This window comes from Heterocephalus glaber, unplaced genomic scaffold, assembly GCF_053883595.1.
Source record: "Heterocephalus glaber isolate CG9 unplaced genomic scaffold, H.glaber_assembly_v1.0 deba00001569, whole genome shotgun sequence".
Taxonomy (NCBI): Eukaryota; Metazoa; Chordata; class Mammalia; order Rodentia; family Bathyergidae; genus Heterocephalus; species Heterocephalus glaber.
The window spans coordinates 12247665-12272168 of record NW_028258354.1 but is presented as its reverse complement, the minus strand read 5'-3'; the positions used below and the strand labels follow the sequence as shown (position 1 = coordinate 12272168).

General features: G+C 35.3%; 1 protein-coding gene and 1 long non-coding RNA gene across 3 annotated transcripts in view; both read left to right on the top strand.

The window, feature by feature from the left end:
• Positions 1–24504, top strand: part of Grip1 (glutamate receptor interacting protein 1) — a 661025-nt gene that overhangs the window by 82806 nt on the left and 553715 nt on the right. The window lies entirely within an intron of this gene.
• The window catches only part of LOC147823735 (uncharacterized), a 135887-nt gene that overhangs the window by 82649 nt on the left and 28734 nt on the right, over positions 1–24504 (top strand). The window contains exon 2 of the long non-coding RNA XR_015443416.1: positions 1–24504. This exon is cut by the window's left edge and continues 41708 nt beyond it; it is cut by the window's right edge and continues 28734 nt beyond it. This is a non-coding gene — a long non-coding RNA (uncharacterized LOC147823735).

Here is a 24504-nt window from a genome sequence, read left to right as displayed (position 1 = left end):
ATATAGTTTTAATACTTTTATTTATTTTAATTCTATAAACTCTTAACAAAAAACACTTAACTATATATTTCCAATTTTATCATTTTCCCATGAAAGTTATAATTGATTTTAAATTGCTTATACTTTTCGTCCCTGCCTCCCACATTGTAGCAGTGAATAGCTCGGGTTGTATTTATTTCTGCAGTTGTAACTCAAGTTCCATTAAAGGCTTTGGTGCCATCAGCCATATCCGGTTGGAGCCAGGGATTCTATTTTGCACTAACAAGCAAACATCATCCATTATTTTCTTTCTTGTGTAGTAATGATTTTATTACTCTTGCACAGCCAGTTTGAAGCTTAACTTTATACACTATATATTTTAATCTGACCATATTTAGTTTTAAAGAAAAGGTCTCTAAGACTGAGATAAAGGTTTTCTGTTTAATGGTGGTTAATAACCTATTTGGATGTATTCATTTGAGGAACTGGAGATAATTTTGCCATCAGAGCACTTGTATAAGGGACAAACAGATAGGCCTTACTCCAAACCCTGAAGGCAAAGAGATTAGACATTCTTTTAATTGCTCAGGGAAGAAGAAAATTTCCACAGCTACGTCTCCCTCCCAAGGACACATTGATCTTCACTGTGACGACTTCCATATTTTGATACTTTTCAAAAAGGCAAAGAACATCACGGGTCATTGAATACAATCTTTTTGTACTCATTGCACAGTAAACACAAAGAAGTTCTTGGTAAGTTTGTATTTTAACCAGGAAGCTGCAACAGGTTTACACACGAGTATCAGATTAACAGAGAAATTTAGAAATGTTAGAATGTTCATTGGAAATTATTTATGGCTTTTGGAAACGACCGCTTTAAGGCCAGAATTCTGTGATTCATAGTAGTCTCTCACAACCTCTCATCTCTTTTGTAATCTGTTCTATGGGACTTGTAGTACTTTTCTGAAGAAACAGTAGTGAGGGTGGAATTTTGCACTGGTCCCTGGTAAGTATTCACCAAGTGGTAGTTAAGATGACATTTAATTTCTGGAGGTATTTTTTAAAGTTATGCTTTCTGTATTGCTTGCTTATCCATCATTCCAGTTCCTAGAGCTGTTGCATGTTAGCAAATCTCAAAAATGATAATCTCCCACTGTAAAGCAATTAAACCATTTTTATTGTTAGTCAGTGAGCACTTACCTCCTTAACCAAGGAGGCTGAATAACTTGATAAATGAACAAGCCATACAGTCTATCAGAAATTGAAAGGGGAACCTAAAATTCCCAAAACATTGATCAAATATCAAGCAGATATCATTCAAAAATACAAATTCTGCAACATCAGAGAAGTAACACAATGCTGTCCATTCAGTGAGTAACTATTTGCTTATTTATTGATCAGAGATTAGTGGCATCATTAGATTACAAGAAGGAATTAACTAGCACTGTTATTTTACATCATCAAGAAAGACTTTTTGGAGTCCTTTCTTAATTACTTATTGATTTGAAGAATTTGTGACTAGTAGAGGCTGTTAAGTTTATTTCTAACCTCTCATTTTATAAATAAGACAGAGGCCCTGGGGGTTAAATGACTTGACTATAGGTAGCTATTTAGTCACTGAGGTGAGTCTGGAATTCAGGGTAGATTTCTGAAGGTTATAAAAGAAGAGGAAAAGTTCATTCTGTGACCTCCCTAGGCTTATAAGTTAGTGCTATTCCTTTTAATGCCCGTTCTTGAAAGCAAGGTGGGCAGCATGACTGGTAGAGAAAAGGAGGTTGAAAGGGAATGTTTTATAAAAAAGAGGGAAAATAACTTTAAATGAAGGACATGTCAGTGGGTCCATGAGAGTGGAAAATGAGCCTGTACTGCTCTTTGGTGACCCTATTGTGGTCTTATGACCCTGTTGATGAATGACCAGATTGTTGAAAAGACCAGGTTCCAAATACTACTCCTTTCTAGAAGGAGAGCAATGGCAGAGATGAACTATTGTGTTAATGTAAGTAGATTTTCTCTCTGGCAGGTGCATCTATGCTCCTTTACATTGGTAACCTGAAGACCCAAATCTGTACTTTAGCTCTCTGGATAGAGTAGAAAGTTAGCATTCTGCTCTGGCTAAGACTTGCACAAAAGGAGAGAGAGTGAGTATGGTGATCATGCACATGGACAGTTTCTGCTAGCTCAAGAATAAAATCCTGAATTCCCACCCTTCATTGTATTTTATGAATACAATGATTATTGTATCAAGGATTATTACCACCTTTTGATAACAGTCATTTATTCAATAAATAGTGGTTGAATATCTACTGAGAGTCAGGCTCTGTTCTAGGTGTTGGGGGTATTATGATGAATAATCCAACAATAACCCTTGTCTTCACAGAACTTCTCTTGTGGTAGGGGAGACAGTAAATCATATGCCTCTCTTCCCTACCTATTCCCTTGATATTCTGCTCTGGTAGCTGCTGCTTCCTCCTCCTCCTCCTCCTCCTCCTCCTCCTCCTCCTCCTCCTCCTCCTCTTCTTCTTCTTCTTCTTCTTCTTCTTCTTCTTCTTCTTTCTTCTTCTTTTTTTTCTGATAGCTTCTTACTTCTAACTCCTGAAAACATCTATACATGCAGCTTTATTCCAATTTATTTTACCATCTTCTGAACTGTTAAGATTTACTTTAAGCCAGAAAACCCTAAAAACACTTTTCCAATCCTTTATCTGCCCTAAATAGGTTAGACTTTTGTGTACTAATCTCTTGGATTTACATGGCATCCCTGAGCTCCTTGGAACATCCATTTGGAATTACAAATGTCTTCAAATAATTTTCAGACAAAGGTTTTCCCAACACAAATCACTTGTTTGGATTTCAGTTGTGTATTCAGAGAAAATATAGAAATCAAGATTTGTGATTGGATTAAATAGTATGTAAGTTTTAGCTCAGTTAAGGAAAGTGCATTTCAGCTGGGGAACAGTGATGATGAAGAGAAAAAGTATGCAGCACATTTAAAAAGATGGCCTTGAATTTTAGACATGAAGAGTACTGAGTACCTGTAATCAGAATGAAATCAGTAAGTGTTGCTGACTGTTGACAAGAGGTACATGAATTACTGTGATGGAGTTGTTTTCTTGTGTCCTCGGTGAAAGATCTACAAATGACATGCCATCTTGGCAAAGTGAAACAAGATTTTGATTTACAGTGCTTTTTTAGAGCAAGATGAAATGTCTCAGAGGTAGTAGGTGTAACTAAAAATGACATTTTATCTTTGAAACCCTGAGTGGCAGTGTTCATTTTTCCACTTTGACACGATGATGGAAAAATCTAATCTTCAATGCTATCAGCTCTTATTTCCCTAACTGTTCCCATTAGAAGGGTGATTTAACCTTAGCTTTGGTCCCTAGGAGATTGAAATTAAATCAGGTACAATTACATTGTAAACTGAAATGTCTTGGAGCCCTATGTTATAAGGAAATTTATACAGTGTAAATTTTAAAAAAGAATAACTCATGAGGTGATTAATAGTAGTAAGATGTTGTTGGCATCATTTATTTAAATCCTTTATTTATTGAGTTAGGTCCATTATGTTTAGATTTTGAAAAGCTCTAATTACCTTGTTGTGACATCATATTTTCCAGAGATGGCTGTCTCATACCACAAGCTTTTATCAATATGACATTGACATTCTTTCCATAAATTAATGGGGTCTGTTTCTCCTCTCTTTGACCCTGGTCTGCCTTTTTAACCACCTTGACCAGTAGTTGGAAGTGATACATTTGACTTATGAAGCTAAGTTATAAAAATGTCATGTACTTCCACTTTATTCTTTGGGGATGTTTGCTTTTGGAAATCTGCCAGCATACTATGAGGAAACATGTAGGTATACTGGCTGCCTGCCCAAATTGAGGTCTGACCTGACGACTAGCATCAACTCATTGAGTGAGTGAACTTTCAGATGCTCCTAGCCCTCAGGGATAGAGCCATCCTCGTCCCCACATCCTGTCAACAACCCCAGTTAATATTATGTAGAGCAGAGAGGAGCCCTGCACAGATAGCAGATTCAAGAGCAAAATGAATGTTTGTTGTGGTTTTAAGCTACCAAGTTAGGGAGTAGTTTCTTTCACAGCAGAAGGTAACTAGAATAACTTGGTAGCATATTCTGATGTAAATACTCCTTATTCATTAAGTTTCTGTAAGACAAGCTGCTTATATAGATTGTCCATACCAAAGAACAGTGTCTTGACTCTAACAGCCAGATAGATTCAAGAGATAACACCTGGATGGGTTTTCAGTGTAGTGGTTGAGAATGAGACTGTATCACCTGCCAGCTCATGGGCAAGTTACTAAGTTTCTTCATCTGTAAGATGGGATAATACCAGTACACTTAACTCGTAAGGTATTGTGAGACTTAAATGAGTTTGTGCTAAAGCTCTTAGAATTATACATGGCACACAGTAAACACTCAATTATAACTCTGATATTTTATGAAAACAATCCAAGTATTTGTCTAGAGTTATGGAACTCAAAATCAATTATGTTATCTCATAGTTTTTAAATATGTTCTTACAAATGATAAATTGTATAAACCATACAGTAGTTTTTGATATTAGTCCCAAGTTTCTCTTTAGTAAGATGCTCTTATGAAAGTGTTTAATCCATGAGGACATGGAAATAATTCTGGCCCAGACTGAACCCTTTTGGTGTTTTTGCAAGAATATCTGAATTTTGCTGTATTTTCATTATAACTGTATCTTCTTCATTGCTTATATTCTTGAAATACAGGCTTTCTGTTGAGACTAAATGCTTGATTTATCTGTGGATTTCTAAGTGTGGCTTTCCTTCCGTTGACTTTGTTCTGCAAATTACTAGCTGTAGTCATAGAAAGCTGTAGCTCTAACCTAAACAGCCTCATCTGTGCTGTCTTTGCTATAATCAATGTTTTCTGTGTGTTGTTAAGATGGGAGGCAGGCTTTCAATGGGAAGAGGTGTTTCCTGCCCAGAGTATGATTTGAAAATAGATACCCTATTGTGCAAAAAACAGACCCCATGATACTTCCTGGAAAGCACCATTAAGTCTACCCTGAAAAGGTGCAGCTGAGGGCAAGACTGTTTAATTTTGCCATGCATAATACGTTGTAGGTTACTTAGATGCTACCAGCTGATGAAGTATAGGTGTTGAATTTAACTTGTTGTTTAGTGGGCTTACATTTCTGATTTTTTAAATGTGTAAATTACTTTCAAAGCATAGACACAACTCCATCAAATCCCTATATAGCCTGGGGAAAAGTTACAACTTTATATTACTTCTATGGTAGAATTATAGTAAGTAACCTTTATTATGATGCAATTATTAGAATAATTACCTACAAGTAATTTATCTTAAAGAACTTACTAGTAGTTGTTTTAAAACATTGCTCTTTAAATTTTAAGCTTGTTCATAGTCACTAATATTACACCTAGTTTTGACATTGCATATTAATAATATTTTGATTTCATAAAGTAAAAATAACAGTAAGTCCTATTTATATTGCATTTTATATGTATATGTGCTGCTGAAGCAAGCACAATATTGAATTTTATATGAACAAAGCACTTTAACATCTGAATAGGAAAGAGGATGTTATTAACTACCTATTAGATGGGGAAATCTGAAGCTTCAGAAAAAGATGGAAAGCGAGTAAATTAGCTAGAATTGCATTTGACTCAAAATAACAGGACTTGGAAGGTTGTTTTTTTTTTTAACAAAACGTCGAGAGGAGGGCAGTTCAGTAATGGGTGGCAGCTCTGTGATGTCACAGATACTCAGGTTCATGGACAGTTTGTGATCATGGTTAAAAGGTGACAGCTCTGATTTCAGGGATGTCTTCTACATTCTAGGAAGGAGAAGAAGAGAAAAGTGCCAATGCTTATGAAGAGCTTTTCTTGTTGTTCTTTTCATTAGACTTCTGCTTACTTCTAAGAAGCATATGGCTCTTATTAATTTCAAAGGAATTATATTAGTAATCTACTGTTGATTACTAATGAGCTATTTACTATATTAGTAATCTACTATTGATTACCATGACAAATGATCCTACCATAGCAGTTTAAGGCCATAGGCACTGATTGTGTCAAAGTTCCTGTGGGTCAGAAATCCCATCACAACTTCTCTGGGTATCTTTGTCTCAAGATCTCTTAAGGGTGATCAAGGCATGTATTGGGGACTAAGTTTCATCTGAAGACTTGACTGGAGGAAATTTGCTTCTAAGCTCACCCACATGCTTGTTGGAAGGATTCATTTCTTGTGGATTGTTGGACTGATGGCTTCAGTTTTTTTCTGGCTTTTGGCCGAAATTCTATACTTGTCATATTACTTAGTTTCCCTCACAGAGAGCAGGAGAGTGAAAAAGGGCAGAACAAAGTGGAAACCGCAGTCTTGTTTAAACCTAATTTCAAACATTACATTACAAAACTTTTGCATTATTTTATTTTTATTCATGTCATTGGATTTAGCCCAGTAGGAAAGGGTTTGTACAAGGCCATGAATACCTGGATGTGAGGACACAGGGAAACATCTTAGAGATTGCTTACCCCAGAAATCTAGAAAGATGAGTAATTCAATTTATATGTTACCATCGCAATCAATATTAGATATAGAGTTAACCTCTTCACAGTGGATGAAGAGCACAAAGTTTGAAGATGGTGGGAACTGAATTTGAGCTCTGTATCTGTCACTTAATCAATAAGTTAAGTAATATTTTTGACCTTTTGTTTCCTTTGCAAAGTCACAGGTCACTGTCTGAATGCAATAATGCAGCATAAAGATGTACTTTGTAAGTTCTCAATGGGAGATCTTCTATTACTAGATAGAAGAATTTAAACTAAAATCCACATTTCTCAAAGGTAACAGTAGTAAGTTTCCTCAGTATAACACAGTGTAGCCCAGATATATAAATCCTAAGATTGAGAATATGGAAGCCTAATGGCTAGGAGATTGCCTTTCTTATTTAGAAATTACTGTCTTTTTTAGTAGGCAATTTCACTACCTAGGCAACATAAAGGACTTGTGTACCACAAAGCTGAGTGCTACAGCAATTATGCTGTTAAAGTACCTACATCAATCTAACAGTGCACATGCTTCCTTTGAAAAACTGTTGTTTCTGCATTTCTTTTTAAGGAGAGACTTTATTTTCTTGAACTGTCCTTGGGTTAGATAAAGGTATGTTAGTACCTTGCTTCAAAACTTGGTTAAACCTGAAGTTCAAATTATAGGTTTTGTAATAGATAGGAACCACTTCTCTAGGTGAAATTCCTTTATGTCACCCTGAGTGGATTGTATCATCTATCTCTGAGTTCTGCTTATTATTACAATACAAGTACTGTCATCATAGTATAGTCATTATATACTTATATAGTTTTTATTCAGCAAACATGTTTTGGGCACCCGCTCTGTTTAAGGCACTAAGGAAGATGCTATGGGGGAGAAAGGCATAAAACATAGTTTTGACATCAATGATTTTTTAATGCAAGAAAAAGAAGTAGCCATATGAACACAAATAATTGGAACAGTATTTTCTGATAAGCATCATAAGAAAAACTAAATGTTAGTGGAATTAGAAAGAGGAAAGGAACACTTCCAGCTTGTGTATCATGGGCAAAATTACTCTAGTGCCTGGCCCACTCCTGATTAGAGATTATGTGCATTAAGCATTTGAAAGGAAGACTTGCTGACATTGTCACCTTCTCTGCTTAAGTGCTTGGTTGACATAAATAGGAGCTTTGTTTACTATAATTCAATTGAAATAGAAGGCCTTTTAAATCAAAATACTTAACCTCTCTGCCCTAGGAAAAGTAGGAAACAGCTCATTTGCAGAAAGGACTCAGCACTGCTGTACATGGGTCCTTCACATAGTCTAGTGGTAATTTGGCCATTGCCCAAAATAGGGAAATGGAGAACAAGTCAGGAAGAATAGGAGACAAAAGGTGCTAACTGGAAGCTGTAACATGGATAAGCTGAATAGTCAAAACCTTATCCAGTGTGTATTGGTAGTACAGACACTGTGGCACACCAGTGAATAAACTGGCTCTGGAATCTGACTGCCTGCAGTTGATAATGTGTTTTCATGCTTTCTAATTATATGACTTTGGGCATGTGAGCTGCTTCTTATTTTAGTTTCCTTATTTCTATCATAGTGACAATAATATTTCCTAGGGTCGTTGTAAGAATTAAAAGAGGTGATGTATATGAATTCTGAGAAGAGTCTGGTATATGGTAAACACTCAATGTATGTTAAGCATTATTGCTTGAGGTGTGATGAATTTAGAAGTATTCAAATCGAAGTATAAAATACCTTTTCAAAGGCAAGTTAATTGATGTTTTTAGCACCTCATCTCTTCATAGATAGCTGAAGATTGAACAGATTTAGTGAAGGATACTAGATTGTAACTTCTGATCTGGTAGTCTGGGGTCTCATAAAAGAAGCGCTGCTGTAGAAGCCTTGCTGGTACTCAGTATAGTCATCAAAGTGTGTATCTAATTTCTAGGGCTGCCACAACATAGCACTAAAAATTGAGTGGCTTAAAACAACAACTGTATTCTTTCACAGGTCTGGAGATTCCAAGTCCAAAATCAAGGTGAAAACAGAGCCATCTTTTCTTGGAGACTCTGGGTAGCATCATAGCTTCTTTTTTTGTTATTAGTATATGTTTGCAATATATAATAATTCTTCTTGAGGAATTGGTGTATATTCATATTACATCTTAATCATCTTTACTCCTCCCTTCCAATCTGTCTCTCTCCCTTTTCCCCCAGATCTCCTTTCCACCTTGATAGAGTCTGCCTACCTGTTTTCTACCATCTTTTATTTTTGCTCTTTAAATTATCTATATTTCAGGTCTCATATTAGAGAAACCATGCAACATTTAACCTTCTGGGTCTGATTTATTTCACTTAGTATTATGTCTCAAGATCTATCTGTTTTCCTACAAATAAGTCAAATTTATCCTTCTTTACAGCAGAGTAGTCCTTCTGATATTGGCCACTCTCACCCCTTGTGTTGCCTGATTTGCATCACTCCAGTCTCTGCCTCAGGTGTAACATGGTATTCTCCCCATGTGTCCAGATTTTCATACCGCATTTTTCTATTATAACAACATGAGTCATATTTAGGATTAGAGCCTACCCTAATGACTATTTAATTTGATTACATCTACAAGTCTCTATTTTCAAACAAGGTAACATTCACATATCAGTACAGGTATGAGTCTTTTGTAGGGACCCAATTCAGTTCGTAACACAGTGTCTCTCAGAAATAAATTTTAGAGCTTCTAGGAGGACTGGGGAGAGATTTTGATGAATTCCTGAAGAGAAGCTGTAGAGCTCCTACTAACTTTAGTGTGGCTGGTGAGGGGGATTGCCATGTAAACTGGGTTGTCAGGTCAGTTTTACTCCTGGGTCCATTCATTAGGATTTTTTCTACCTTCCAAACTGTATGAATTCCTATAAAAGCAAAAGGAATTTCAGAATTCCTTAGTGGTGATGTTACCTGCAAGATGACAGATAGCTCTCTTATTTTATTTGCGTTCTTTTTGTTTGTTTGTTTAATAGAAGAGAAGTGCTGTGGCTTGGGGGTGTTTTATCACAGGTAGTTGGAGACCTCTATGCCTCACTCATCTGTATGTCAAGTTCTTTTCCCCTGCTTGGGAAGTTTTCTGCCATCAGTTCTATGAACAGTTTTTTTTTAATGTCATCTGCACTCTCTCTTGTTTCTTAATTGACTCCAATCAGTCTTATGTTATTCTTCTTTGCATCGTCTAGCAGCTGCTGGATTGATTTCTCATAGTCCCTTACAATTTTAAAGCAGTTTTTCTTTTCCTGGTCAGTAATTGCAATCTTATCTTCTATATCTGAAATTCTGTTCTCACATTGGCTCATTCTGCTGTGTAAACTTTCAGTGGAGTTTTTAATCTCCTGGAAATCTGTTTTCTGGATTCCATTTGTTTCCTATGTTGGAATTCCATCATGTTCCTCAGCCCCTCTATTTTTTTTTTATCTGTGTCCTCTCTAGATTTATTAATCATGTCTTGCACTATGGGCACAATCTCTGCTGATATGTCAGAAATTATTTCTGATTTCATTTTTTCCAGATCCTCTTTTGTTGCCAGTTCAGGGAGTCTAGGTGGTTGAGTATCAGAGTGTTCCATCTTGTTTCCCTTTGAGGTTGCTTTAGGTGATTTGAAAGTCTGGTTTTGAGATTTGTTTACATGTCTTCTCAGTTTGATGAGGGGGGGCGGTGGTTTGCTATTGTCATCCATGTGGTGGCTCACCTCCTCTGTGCTGGGGATTGTGGTGATACGGCAGCCCAGAAGCTTTCTCCTGAGTGCTGAGAGTGGCTTACCTCCTCTGTGCTCTTGGGGATGTTTTATGAATCCTCAAGTGGAGTCATGGGGATCAAAATACTTGGGATTTATGGCTGGAATGTATTTTTTGTTAATTCCTTGGAAAGAGTCACACATGGAATCCCAGTAGGTTTAGTAAATCATATAACCTGGAGGAGGAACCAGACGGTGTGAAGCTACTGACCCAGCTCACACAGAGAGTTGAGACACACTGCTGAAGGCATAAGCTCCGACAGCTTCTGCAGCTTGAGCTGGGGCTGGGGCTCTGTCATGGTCCATCACTTTACCATTTTCCCCTGTAGATCCTGAAAGCTGCTGATAAAACTTTCAAAGGCTTAACTGTCTGTAATTTATGAATTAACTTGGTTAGCAGTCAGATCAAGTAGAAGAAATGAAAATGTCATTGCACAAGAGAAAAATGAACAATCTAATGGAAGTGCAGTATTTTTTAAATTAGAAATTCTTTTTCATTTATCTTTGCTTTTTTTCTGTCTTTTGTTTTTAGCTTTTGAAGCTAATGCTTTTCTTTTTTGGCTGTAATTTAGTAGTAATAATTAAAGTTTGGGACAAAGAACACCTAGTCTGAGATGGATGAAACAATGGAGTGCTGAAATGTGGTGAATGAGGTGCTGCCGCTGAGCACTTCCTGCTTGGGAAAATATAGGCAGTTTGAGAAAGTTTGCAGCTGTTAACCTAATTACCCAAGACAGAAGGTCAGGTGGGAGGAGTGTCATTATCTCAAGCCACACTGTCAAATGGATAAAATAAAGTTATGTGCTTCTACAATTCTAATTAATAGTTTTATTTCTATAAAAAGTGTTTTGAAGTCAAACTTTCAAAATTTTAGAGTTTAACACTTTATTATTACTATTTTTAGTGTAAGAAAGGATGGTTCTTTGCTTGTATATGTGAATATGCACACATGTCAAAAACCCACCCTAAAAATTCCCAGTTTTATTAACTGCTAACTCTTGTTAAGATAATTTCTGGATTTGGATTAAAAGTTTGAAATACAAAATTTAATGGAAAAGAAGAGCTCTCCTCTGGAACTAGAGTAACTAAAGAAGGCATTCTTTAATGCTATATGACAAAATTTGAATTATGAGCTATTATTATTACACATGAGAACATAATTATGAGAAAAGAAACCAGAAACAAAAATGTATATTTTATGATTCCCATTTATATAGAGTTTAAAAATGGATACAGCTAATCTGTAGCATTAAAAGAGAGACTACTGGTGTTCCATGGGGTAAGTAATAAGTTGGAGGGGGCACATTGGGGCTACTCATCTTGGGATAATAATATTTAGTCCATAATCTGGGGGTCAGTGATTTGAATGTCTCCATTTTGTGAAAATTTATCAAACTGTATACTTGGACATTTGTATACTTTTTTATTGCCTTTATGTCATATTTTAAAAAGATAAAACATACACTATAGAACTTACTGGGCATTCAGAACTTTTCTTAAGGTAATTTTATCCTAAAGAAATTTAAATTTTGCAAGCTTATGGATGTATCTTTGTGAAAGTTTGACCTAATGTTAATCATGGCAGATTTGAGAATCTTAATATGCATATATATAAATATATATATATATATATATATATATTTCATAATTGCACCAAAATTGATGAATGTTTCTCTGGGAGCTGTCCGATGCGGTTCCATGTAATTAGCAACCTGCTTCTGTTTCTGAAATTGTATATTTCAATCATATAAGTGGCTCAAATGCCTCTGTCAGGGCAGAATTAGCTACCATTTATATTCAGCTCAGAACATAGAATTTGTTTCTCAATTTTCATATTTGAGCAGCAGTTCATAAATAGGCATATATATGTGCATGTGTGTGTAAATTCTGTGAATTTTAGGAATCTGAGAATTAGACAGTAGAGAAAGATCAAGAGAATATGGAGATAGTATAGAAGAGCTTGAAAAGTGTGAGGATAAATGGAAATATGATGTTAGAAGATATGAATCTTTAAATATTTGCTCAAAAGCAAAATGATGGAATACTCTTTTGGCCCAACATGTGACACTTCAATTGGCCATTTGTATTTAACTGCAGTTAATTGAACAGACTTAGCTGTTCAGACTATAGAAGAAATGGTGGTTGTGATGGTAATATAAGGAGTTTTGACTATCACTTATTTAAAATACTTTGGTTCAGTGGTAGGTAAGGGATATGAAATATAAAATATGATATATGTCACATTTTCTGCCCAGGAGAGTTTATTCTCTAGTTGGAGAAACAATATATTTTAACAATAAAATGTTTAAATGAAAACACAAATGCAAGCTGGATGTGGTGGCACATGCCTGTAATCCCAGCACTCTAGAAGGGTGAGGGAGGAGGATTGCAAGGTTGAACCCAGCCTAGGCAACTTAGGAACTTAGAATGATCCTCACTCAAAATTAAAAAATGAAAAGGCTAAGGATATTGTTCAGTACAATCCCCATTATAGCCCAAATAAAATACAAAAAAACAAAACAAGAAAATAATACCACAACCAGCAACAACAACAAAAACAGTATGTGCAAGATAAGTGGCACAAGTACATCCTCAGTAAGAATAATGATATTGTGTGTTCATTTGTTTGCTAGTCAGGTGATGAAGACCAACTTTCTAAGAGAAAATGACCAGCACTGGACTGTACAGTCTATAAGGGAAGACATAAATATTCATATATAAAAATATGTTCAGCATTACTAGTAATCAAGGATTTACAAATTTAAATTTCATCGGTCAGATTTTCTAAGTTGAGAAAAATATTAAAAATGTAGCAGTACTTAATGTTGATGAACCTTTATGGAAACCAGGAGTGCCAATTGGTATAATCTTTCTAGTGGGAAATTAAGCAGCTATATCAAAACTTAAAAGGTACATAATTTATGACTGGAGGCAGATACAGGGAGCTCGAAGCTTATGCAATAGAGGAAGAGATTTTTTGGGGGGAAGGATTTCAGATTCATAAATACAAAATTAAGTATGAAAGTTAATTGGATGAGAAAAATAGCAAATTTTTATGAAATCAGTAAATATCACAAAATTCATCTTTAAGAGGCAAAATTGAGTCTGACTGGCTCCAGGGCATGCTTAACAGCTGTTTTAAAATGTACCCCTCATAAATGTCTTTTGACTACTAAAGACCAAAACATATTTGTAACTTCTTGCCATCTCTACTACTAGTGTTCCTGCCCAAACCTCCCTCCAATGGAGTAGTTAGCCTAACTAGTCAGTTTTTTGCTCTTAAACAGAATGTATATATGACATTTATTAAGCTTTTTAGTAATGATCTTCTTGACATTCTCTATAATACTTTATTTCTTGTATTATTTTGGTTACTTTTTGATTGCATTTTGATTTGACAATGATTTTGTGCTTTTTACTACAAAGGTATAAGAATGATAAGTCCTCTAGCATGGTACATGGACATTTGTTTTTGTCTTAATAGTTCAGGTGGATAAGCTTTGAAAATTCCCATGCACATCTATTCATTGTTTTTACAGTAGCACTGCTACAGACTTGTTGCATTCATAATTGCATATACCATTTCATTAAATATATTTCTGAATATTTAACCCACTTCTGTTTAATCCAAGCACTGAGGGGAACTGAATCCTTTTCTTACAGTTTTAGATATCTGATGATTGGAAGAATTTTCTACAGACTAGCTCCTGGTTCTGTTCATTTCAAACATTGTTTCTCTTCCATTACCCACATATTTCTGATGCCAGGCTTGGTGAGAGGCATTCTGTTTGTGGTATGGCCTCTGGCTCTGCAGAGTGAGTTGGAATGATGGGCAGTAGAAATATTTTTGGATGTTTCTACTCTGGAATATCTATCAGTAACTATGCTTGGAAATGCCTTCAAAAATCATATTTAAAAGCCATTAAATTAAATAAAATATAATTCCTAACATAATTTGCTTTACCAGATTCCGAAAATTCCCATGGCTGCTCCACTGCCACTCAATATAAGAGGATGCTTGGTAAAGAAATATTAGTGTAGAAGGTGATAGTATTCATAATGGATATGATGAAAATATTTTAGTTTTACAAAATTAAATAATATGGCCATTAAATACAATTTTTGACCCCTACTCATGTATTGGAAGAGGCTCCAGCAAATTAGGGGTCTCAAAGTTTCCTCTTTACTAAGCTCATAATATATATATTTAATAAATATATAATATATGTCTATGTTACTTGTCTGTGACCAGAAGTTGCATGTCTAAAAATTTATCCTAAGGAAATGTGCAGTAAAAATCAGTGAGCAAACATTTGTTGAGTGCTTATATATTCAAATATCCTCTAAGACTTCATTTCTATTTTTTATGATAAGCTTTTTGATTTTTATAATAGAAAATTATACTTCTATTTTAAAAATATGCCAAAGAATAATAACAGTATTTCAATGAGAGTTTTAGTTTAGACGGTGTCAAAAATCATGATCATTTTTCCCTTACCTTTTCACTTCACCTTTTATATGGATTTCAATTACATTTATGTACCAACTACTTATTGAGTGCTAGGTAATATTGTGGATGTTCAAATACCTATCTTCATGAATCTTACATTCCACTTGAAGGAGATAGAAGATAAATAAGTCAACAAGTAAAATATGTAAGTAAATTCCCTAGTGTGTTAGACAGTTTTACATACTAAAGAGAGATGGTGCAGCAAGTGGGAAGGTAGACACATATACTTTGGGAGTAGGTTGAGACTTTTGACAAGTTTCTCCATGGAGGAGGTGACACTCATCAGGAGGATCTGGCAGCTTTGTAGGCCACAGTAGAGATTTTAGACTCTCCTCTGCGAGATAGGAAGCATTTGTTACTTTAACGAGTAACATGACATGACTGAGGTTTTAAAAGTATCCCCTTGCCTACTGGATTGAGAATAAAAGAAGCCAAGATGGAATCAGATGTTTTAGCAGTAGTCCAGTGATGTGGTAGGATGGGATAGAGATGTGGACCAGGGAGGCAGTGCTGTAGGGTGCAAGAGGCCCAGATCCTTTGGTCTTCAGACTAAAGATACCTAAATGGGTGATTCTGAAAAAGTTGTGGCATAGTTTTTAGGAGTCAACCTATCCTGAGTGAACCCAGGTTTTGGCACTTGTGAAGAGATTGTAAGAGTTCTTAGAGGGACTTTTGCTCATGTGTCATGATGACTTCTTTCTTTAGAACTGGGAAGATAAAAATAAATGTTCTGCAGTTTGTCCAGAAAGACCTAATTTCATGGAGACGGATTCAAATTTTCCATGCCTTGTCTTCCAGTCAGTTGTTATAAAAATGTAATTTTACAGAATTGATGTCGCTAATGTCAAGATGGGGTATTCTTTGTTTGTTTAGAATTTACATATTTTAGCCATTGCAGTTGATGTTTAATATTGAGAGAGAGAGAGAGAAGAAAGAATGCTTTCAACCCCTACATTTAGAGAAACTGAAGGATTGAATATTCAGTATGCCAAAGGGTCTTCTCATGCAATTTTAATGCTTAAATTACATTTGGATGATGCTAAAAGAGAAGCCACAACTGTCAAATAGCTGAGGCACTTTTACTTGATATGTACTCTTGGGATAAGCAATATAGTACCTATAAAATTATTTTAGTGTTATGTTACACTTGATCTTTTATTGAGTGGCATTGGAGTGAATTGCCATTTAAGGTAACAGAATTAACCTTCCTGGAATTCTTTAAAAATAGGATAAACTCTTACAGAGCTGTGATGTTTTGATTTAGGCCAATAGAGGTCAGATTACTTGACAAAACATAGATCCTTTGATTTAGTAAGATGAATTCATTCAGAATTCTTTTCAAAATACAATCCTTTATATGGAGGCAGCAGGGTCTGAAGCAAAGGGAATTACAAGGCTGAAAGAAATGGTTTGAAGTGCATTTTCCTTTTTTTTCCCCCTTTGAGTTGTTATGTCAAAGGAAAAAAATTAAGGAAAAAAATACCCCATCCCAATGCCCTGAATAACCTACATAGTGTGACCCCCCCCTTTGAAAAAAGGAATATATATAAAAAGAAAAAAATATATATATGTATTTTTTCCACTATGATTGAGATAAAAAAATACTTGACACATAGAGATTGATAAAAATTAATTTTAACATGTTTGCAGAAAAAGAGTGATGGCTGTTTTAGAAAAAAATTGAAACAACTTCTGTGTGAAAATGTGCATAGGTGGTATTGAAACAGAAACTGGATGAAGTGGTCACCAGGTCTGCTTTAATCTCAGCCTCTCATTTGTTATGTGATACTTCAGAGCTAAATTTAATACTATCATCATGTCCTATTTTCTTTTATCTTCCTTCCTCAGCCCACCTGAAATATGGCAGACTGGGATTCCTTGGAGATTCTGAAGGCAGCCTTCAGAAGCTTTCCCCTCACAAATATGTATATGTACAAAAGAGCTTTCCATAAACATTTAAGGGTTTCATGGTTTCTGGAAACCATCCATGGATCTCAACAGAATGTGAGTGAATGGAAATGTATCAGTAAGAACATGGAGTCCTAGAGGTCTGGCCAATAATAAATTGTTACATGTAGTTCATGAGCTGTTATGTGGAAGGAATAGTTTATTTTGCATTGTTTTAGAGCTAGGCAGTCCAATCCTGTAACCACTGGCCACATGTGGCTATTTAACTTAGAATTAAATAAAATTTAAAATTCAGTTCTCGGTTCATAGTAGGCACATTTAAAGTGCTTGATGACCATGTGTAGCTAGTGGCTACTGAATTAGACAGCATAGATATAGAATATTTCTCCATTGTAGAAAGTTCTATTGGATGTTATTGCTCTAAAATTGCAATCTTTAAATGGAGTGAATAAATTATGGAAAGATAGGCTTCAGCTTATTCAGAACAACAGCATTCTCTTCAGTACCTGTTCTATTGAACCAGCTGCCTTAAAAAATAGTGAGCTTCTTGTCATTTTAAGGACTACCTGTTTGGAATGGTGTAGGAAGACAGAGAACCTTACAGGGTTTATGTGGGAAGATGAGTTGGCCATTCAACATTTGCTAAAGATGAAGACACTGACTCAAAGCCAACTGATTTTGTCTATTTTAGTGGGAAAGGCTAGATGTCCTTATGAATTCTAGTTCAGTATTTTAAAAATTCATCCACTGGTCCTCATAGGATGCTCATCCCTGTACCTAACAAGGCCCTTATAGTTCCTCTTGAGCAACATATTTCTGATTCTGGCATTAGACAACTTTTCCAGTATTCTTTCCCGGTACTCTAAGAACTACACTGCAGCCAAGCTGAATCGGTTATATTGGAACACACTATTCTCATTCCTCCAACTCTTTACAATGACTGTGATCTTTATGAAAGTGATATTTCTTCACAGGCTTAATTCTACTTAGCTTCTAACTTCTGTCCAAATCCTAGATCCTCAAATCCATACCATTTCTTCTCTTTGCTGAATTGCCATACTGCAGCATACTCAAACTTAGATATTCTTTATGATTATTATACTTTGCTTTGTCACTCTGATGATCATCATAAAGACCGAGACTACTATTTTTGTGCGTATCCTTTTTCTATCTCCCTCACTAGAATATAGATTCTAAGAGGGCAAGGATCATAGCTCTATCTTCTTTATCACTGAGTGCACCTCTAGTATCTAGCCATGTCCTAACATCATAGTAGGTGCTTAATAAGTATTTGTTGAATGAGTGAATGAATTTTTATCTTTCAAAGTGCCTGATACTCTATTAAGCTAGTTGAGATTTTCACTTCTTTTTTAGGCAAACATTTCTGTTTCTATGAAATATTTAAAATGTGAGTGTAAGTTGGGTATGGTTTTTACAGGCCTTTCATCTCAACTACTCTGGATACTGAGGCAAGAGGATTTTGAGTTTGAGGCCACTTGTTTCAAAATAAAAAGGAATGTGAAAAGAATGTAGCTCTGTGCTAGGGTGCTTACTTAGCATACAGGAAGTCCTGAGTTCAATCCCCAGTTCAGGGAGGATATATGTATATATGGAAAAATAATTTAAGGAACCCCAACATTTTAAGAGTTTAGAAGTCACCAATTCCACACTTACAATAAAAGAAAAGCTGAACATGACTTTTCTTAGACCCATTAGCAATCACAGGGCAAATCTTCCCCCTTCCCCAATTCTGGAGAAAAAGCTGAATTCAAACAGTTACAGTTAAGACTTAGCTACAGAAATAGCTAGAATCAGAGTCCAAAGAGACTACTTAAATAGTAATTTTGATGAATTAGTGGAGTCGGTGTGTTGACTAGCTTGACAGAAATTCCTGGACACAGCAGTATTAGAGGGATCTCACAATTGCATGGGTTTTGCCTACAGGAACTCTACCAAGTTTTCAAAGTGAACATCTAAGAAAAATCCTCTACTGACCCTGGCAAGGGGAGGGGAGAAGTAACCACTGTAAAGTATACTCTTCAGTAGAGGCCTACTCAACAAGTAGAAAAGGAGATCCTTTACCAGGATCTTACTCCACCCAGTCAAAGGACATTTCTCTGACTCAAACCTTCTGTAGATTTTCTTTATTACCTAGGCTGGAGTGACAGCTCAGAGATAGTTGTCAAGGTTATGATATAGTAACAGGCCCCCCCAAAGACAAAAATTTAATCATAAGTGCAGAGAATGTTCCTGCTTTCTGAGTCCATGCTACCATCATGGCAGGGCTCCTTTATAGGAGCAGTGGATTGCTAAAAGATCTGTGTAATGCAGACACTATCCAAGGAGAGATTTTCAGAAAGCCCCAAGGAATAGGGGAGAGAGAAAAAACACACTAAAAGAATTGGAAGGCTCTGACACCTACATCTATAGCAACCTGTAAACAGCCCAACTCCTGCCAGATTAACATACAATTTAACAGCAAAGTCTTTTTTACTCCGATTCCTATTAACCAATACATCATCTATTTCAACTAAAGATCACAATTCATACTAAAACGCAAGAAAAACACAGCCTATAAACACAAGTCATGCATTGGATCCAGAATGAAGTGTGACACAGATTTTGGAATTATCTGACAAGCAGTTTAAGAAAAAGTACACATCATGCAAGAACAGATGGTCAGTGTAAGCAAAGAGATAGAAGAACCTAAGAAAAATAAAAAAGAAGTGCTACCAATCATAATCATAGTTCCAGGAATGAAGAATGCCTCAAAGGTCTCATTGGGATACTAGACCTGACTATGGGCTCTCAGTGAAACTAAGGATAGGTGGACAGAAACTTTCCAAACTGACATGGAAAGATACAGAAAAGGTAATGTGGTGGTGAGGGCAAGGGAATATTCAAAAACTGTAGCATGATTTCAAAGGGTGAAGCATATATGTAATTGGAAGATCAGAAGGAGAAAATTAGAATGGAACAAAAGAAATATTTGAAGAAATATTGACCCAGTTTCCTGAAACCTCAAGTCCAGAAGCTCAGAGAACACCAAGCTTTTGGGGATATTTATCTCTCAAACTCTGTTGCTAGGTTTATGATAGTCAGACTCCATGGAACAAAGAGAAAATTTTGATAGAAACTATGAGTTGTGGTTGATCTATAGAGAAACAAGAATAAGAATCATATAGGATATGTGGAATAAAATATTTAAAGTATTGAAAGAAAAAAATACTGCCAACCTTGAATTTCATACCCAGAGAAGTTATCCTTTAAAAGTGAGGGAGAAATAAAGACATTTTTAGACAAGCAAAAAGGAGGGACTGATGAGAAACACAAAATGTGCAAATAAAGAGCAATTGTAGAAGAGAGATAAATAGGAAGTAGGGAGAAGCTCAAATATTTCCTCAAATTACATATTTTGTTGTTGCAAAAGTATTTTAGTACATATACTAATTTATTTTATTTGTACTACAAGTTTGTCTTACATTATTGAAAAGAAATTTTATGTTATTATGGTTTTTTTGTAAGAATTTTTTTTATTTATATCTTGTGCTCCAAATAACCACTTTGAAGATAATGGTGTACAGTGTATTAGCTATTGTCATTCTCTTATGAAATTTTGTTATTTTTTCATAAAATAAAAAATAAGTTTTCCTAGAAATGGAAAATAATTTAGTAAATGAAGAAACTTGGATCTACATAAAGAAAGGAAAAGCATCAGAGAATGACTAAATGAAAGTAAAGTAAAACTTCCTGATCTAAAAACTAATAATTATAACAGTATATTAGATAACTATAACATATCAATAATAAAATGAATGACAATAATGTCATAAGAAGTAGAAAAAGAAATTCAGAATACTCTATTAAGAAGGCACCTGACAGTACACATAAAATCACATAATGTTATTTGAAGCTAAATTTTGATTCTTTGAAATGCATATTACAATTTAGTAGTACCACTAAAAAATTGAATGAGATACAAGTATAATTGATATGCTTAGACAGGAGGTAAAATGGTGTTACATACAATGCTGAAATAAAGCAAGAGAAGATAAAATGGGAGGAGACAAAATAATGAATAGAAAAGTTACAAACATGGTAGATACTAATCCAACTGCATAACCACTTTAAATATGAATGGTTCAAATACACCAATTAATCAATTAAAATATCATCAGAGGAGATTAAAAAGATACCAATCTGGGTATAAAGGCTCAGATTAAAAGTAGAGAAAGATACAGTATGTTAACACTAATCAAAAGAAAGCTGGATTCACTCTGACAATTTCAGACAAAGTAGACTTTAGTACAAGGATAAAGAGGGACATCTGAGAATTTAAGAAGGGGTCAGTTCTCCAAGAAGACATAACAGTGGTAAGCGTGTATGTACCTAACAGCAGAGCATTAGACTACAGTAAGATAAATGCTGATGGGCTTGGGAAAAGAAATAGCCAAATCCACTATTGTAGTTGCAAACTTCAATGTCTCCTAGTAATTATAGGTCAATTTAGCAAAAATCAGTAAGGATAAAGTAATGGACTTCATCTAACTGGCATTTATAGAGAACTCTTTTCAGCAACAGTAGAATCCACATTTTTTAAAGCTTCCATTACATACAAATTCATCAAGATAGACTATATTCTGGCCTATAACAAATTTAAAAGAATAGATAGCATACAGAATATATACTCTGCATTTGATGAAATTATACTAGAAATCAGTAATAGAAAGATATTTGGAAAATCCTCAACTATTTGGAGATTAAACCACACTCTTTTAAATAATACATGGATTGACGAAATCTCAAGATAAATTTTAAAAACATTTGAATAAAAAGGAAAATGAAAATGCAACTTATCAAAAATTGTGAATGCAGAGAAAGCAATGCTTAAAGGACTATTGGCACTAAATCATGCTTTAGAAAAGAAGAAACAATGAAGCAGCAAAGATGTCTTTCAGTATATAAACAGATCAACAAATAGTATATCTGCACAACTTAACAGAGCCAATATGCTCTGCAGAATTCCAGGTATTTATGTAGATATCCTCAAGAAGGTAGAACATAATTTTCTACTTCACAAGTATAGGCTGTACATAATGACTTTGTTCCAAAAAGTATAGCATGGAAAGGGATAAGGAAGTAATTTTACTTTACAGGAGTTACAGTAGTTATAAATATATCTCAGTCAGATGAACAAGGTTAACATCAGTACTGAAAGATAGTGTTGATATTATGTATAGTGGGATAAAAATGGCACTTTATGTCTGTGGTCTTCCTCTCTAAACACATAACCCTGGTCTAATCACACAAAGTAATGTCAGACAATTCTCAGTTGAGGGGCATTCTATAAACATGAGTTCTCAAAACTATCAAGATCATCAAAAACAAGAGATGAAATGCGTTATCTCACATGAGCTTCTGGAACAGAAAAGAATTTTATGTAAAAATGAAGAAAATCTGAATAAAATATGGACTTGAGTTAATAATAATGTATCGATAGTGGCCCATTAATTATAGCAAATATACACTAAGGATGTTAATAATAGGGGACCCACCCTGGGCTATGGGCATCCATTATACTATCTTTACAATTTTCTGTACATCTAAGACTGTTCTAAAAATACACTTTATTTTAAAAATCAATGTAATTATATTTACTCCCATGTTCATTTGTAGAACTCTTACCCAAGGCCATTTGCTTTGATTTCAAGAATTTCTGAAGAATAAAACTTTAGGTATTTATGGTAGTTGATTTCTGGAATATAGCGATTCTTTTATTTTCTCTTATAAACATGTGCCAGTACAAAATTGTCAAGTATTAAAATCCTGTATCTGCCACATGTTTTTTCAGTCCCTGTGTTATTTATTATCATTTTAAAGCTTTCTCTGTAAAGACAAAATATAGAGAGTCAGAAACAGTAAATAAAGAATGACCATATCTTTCATGTACTCCTCATTTTACCATCATGGTATGAAAAGTCAGTATGGACAAGGCATCGCTTTGAAAGCAGATTGGTAAAAACTGCAAAACTACATTTTGCCATGGTGTCATCCAAATGCTGGGGAGTTCTGTTATTCTGAAGTCTCTCTGGTTCATTCATGCATTAAAAGTACGAATCTCGCTGTTTTCTCATCCTGACAGAGGAGCATGTTGCCATGACAGCTGTTAGGAGATGTGGAGATGCTCTTAAAGGCATCCATATGAAAAGAGAAATAGCCTCCTAGGTCTCACTGAGAGCACATGAAATAGCATGTGAGGATTCTCAAAAGTCACCTTGAAAATGTTATTCTCATTGTGAACATAATTCTTTATACATTGGCATGGTCTGAATATGGTTTGTGATTGAAGGTTTGTTCTGCACGGTGATGCTATTGGGAGATACTGTAATCTTTGGGAGGTGGGGCCTAGTGGGAAATCTATAGGTCACTGAGGGTGTAAGGTATTTCTCATATGACTGACTGACCCCTTTGAGGAAGAAGGAGATGAAGAAGGAGGAGAAGGAGAGGGAGAGGGATGAAGGATAGGTTGTATGTGAATGAGGGAGTAGTAAGATTCCACATCAGAGTGCTAAGAATTTATCACCATTTAATACACACACATTTATTCAGACATCATGTATCACATAGATTATATTTTAATATTATTTAGTATCAGTTGAAGCCAGGAATAGGGTGTCTGCCTGTAATCTCAGCTACTAGGGAGGGAGGCTGAGATAGAAGGATCGAAAGTTCAAGGCCAGTGTGGGTACTTTATTGAGATGGTCTTAAAAAAAAAATCTAAACGATCTGTAATGTCAGTTGGTTTTTTCCTATAAGAACATAAGCTGTACAATACCTTTTTGTTTCTTTTGTTTGCTTTGTATTTTTCAATATCTGGCACAAAGAAGTGTTCAGGAACAACAAAAAAATCACTGAATAAGTGAATGAATAAATTCTATGGCTTATTCTTTGGGGAAATCACATTGGCAGCACTGTGGAAAGTTTTTTATTGTGACCTCAAGCAGGGGAAATAGAGGGCCATTGCAATAATCCCCATAAAGGTGATAGTGGCAAACTTTCTCCATTGTGTGTCTTAGTTCATTGAAAAGAAAGTTTGTGCTTCTATCAACCAGTACTTGCTAGAGAAATAGATGTAATATAAGATAAGTAAATATATGAGAATTTACAAGGTAGGCTTAAAATGGCTGCCTGCAGAGTCAGACGTGGAAGAGAGCAAAAGGATTGTCTGCATGCTGGAGATCTGAATGATCCAGTCAAAGGCTGAAGGCCTGGGGTTCACTGTAGTGTCCCACATGTGTCTACATCAGGAGGCCAATGCGTCGGTGGTGGAAGGCTGAAGAATCTGTGCTGGAAAGCTTAAGAGTCTGCCCTAGAAGCCAGGAGATGACAGTCAAGTTGAAGGTGAAGACTGGAGCTCCTCCGAGGAAACATATGCGAACAGTCCTTCTTCACTCCCCTTTTTATTCCATTCAGGCTACAAGCTTATTGGTTGGTACCACTCACACCCGGATTGCGTCTTCTGTCTTCAGTGAATCCCTTCAAGCCATGTCCAGAACTATTCTGATCCAATCTAATTGGGCGTTTCCTATTCAAGTTGATGCAACAGTTAACTATCACACTGTTATTACTTGTTTGTTTTTTTGTAAGAATCTTTTAGGTTTATTTACTGAGTAACTACTTTGGAGATAATGATACACACTGTAATAACTGTTGTTATTCTCTTATTCTTTGGTTATGAAATTTTTTTTTAGGTTTTCATAAAATAAAAAGAAAAAAAA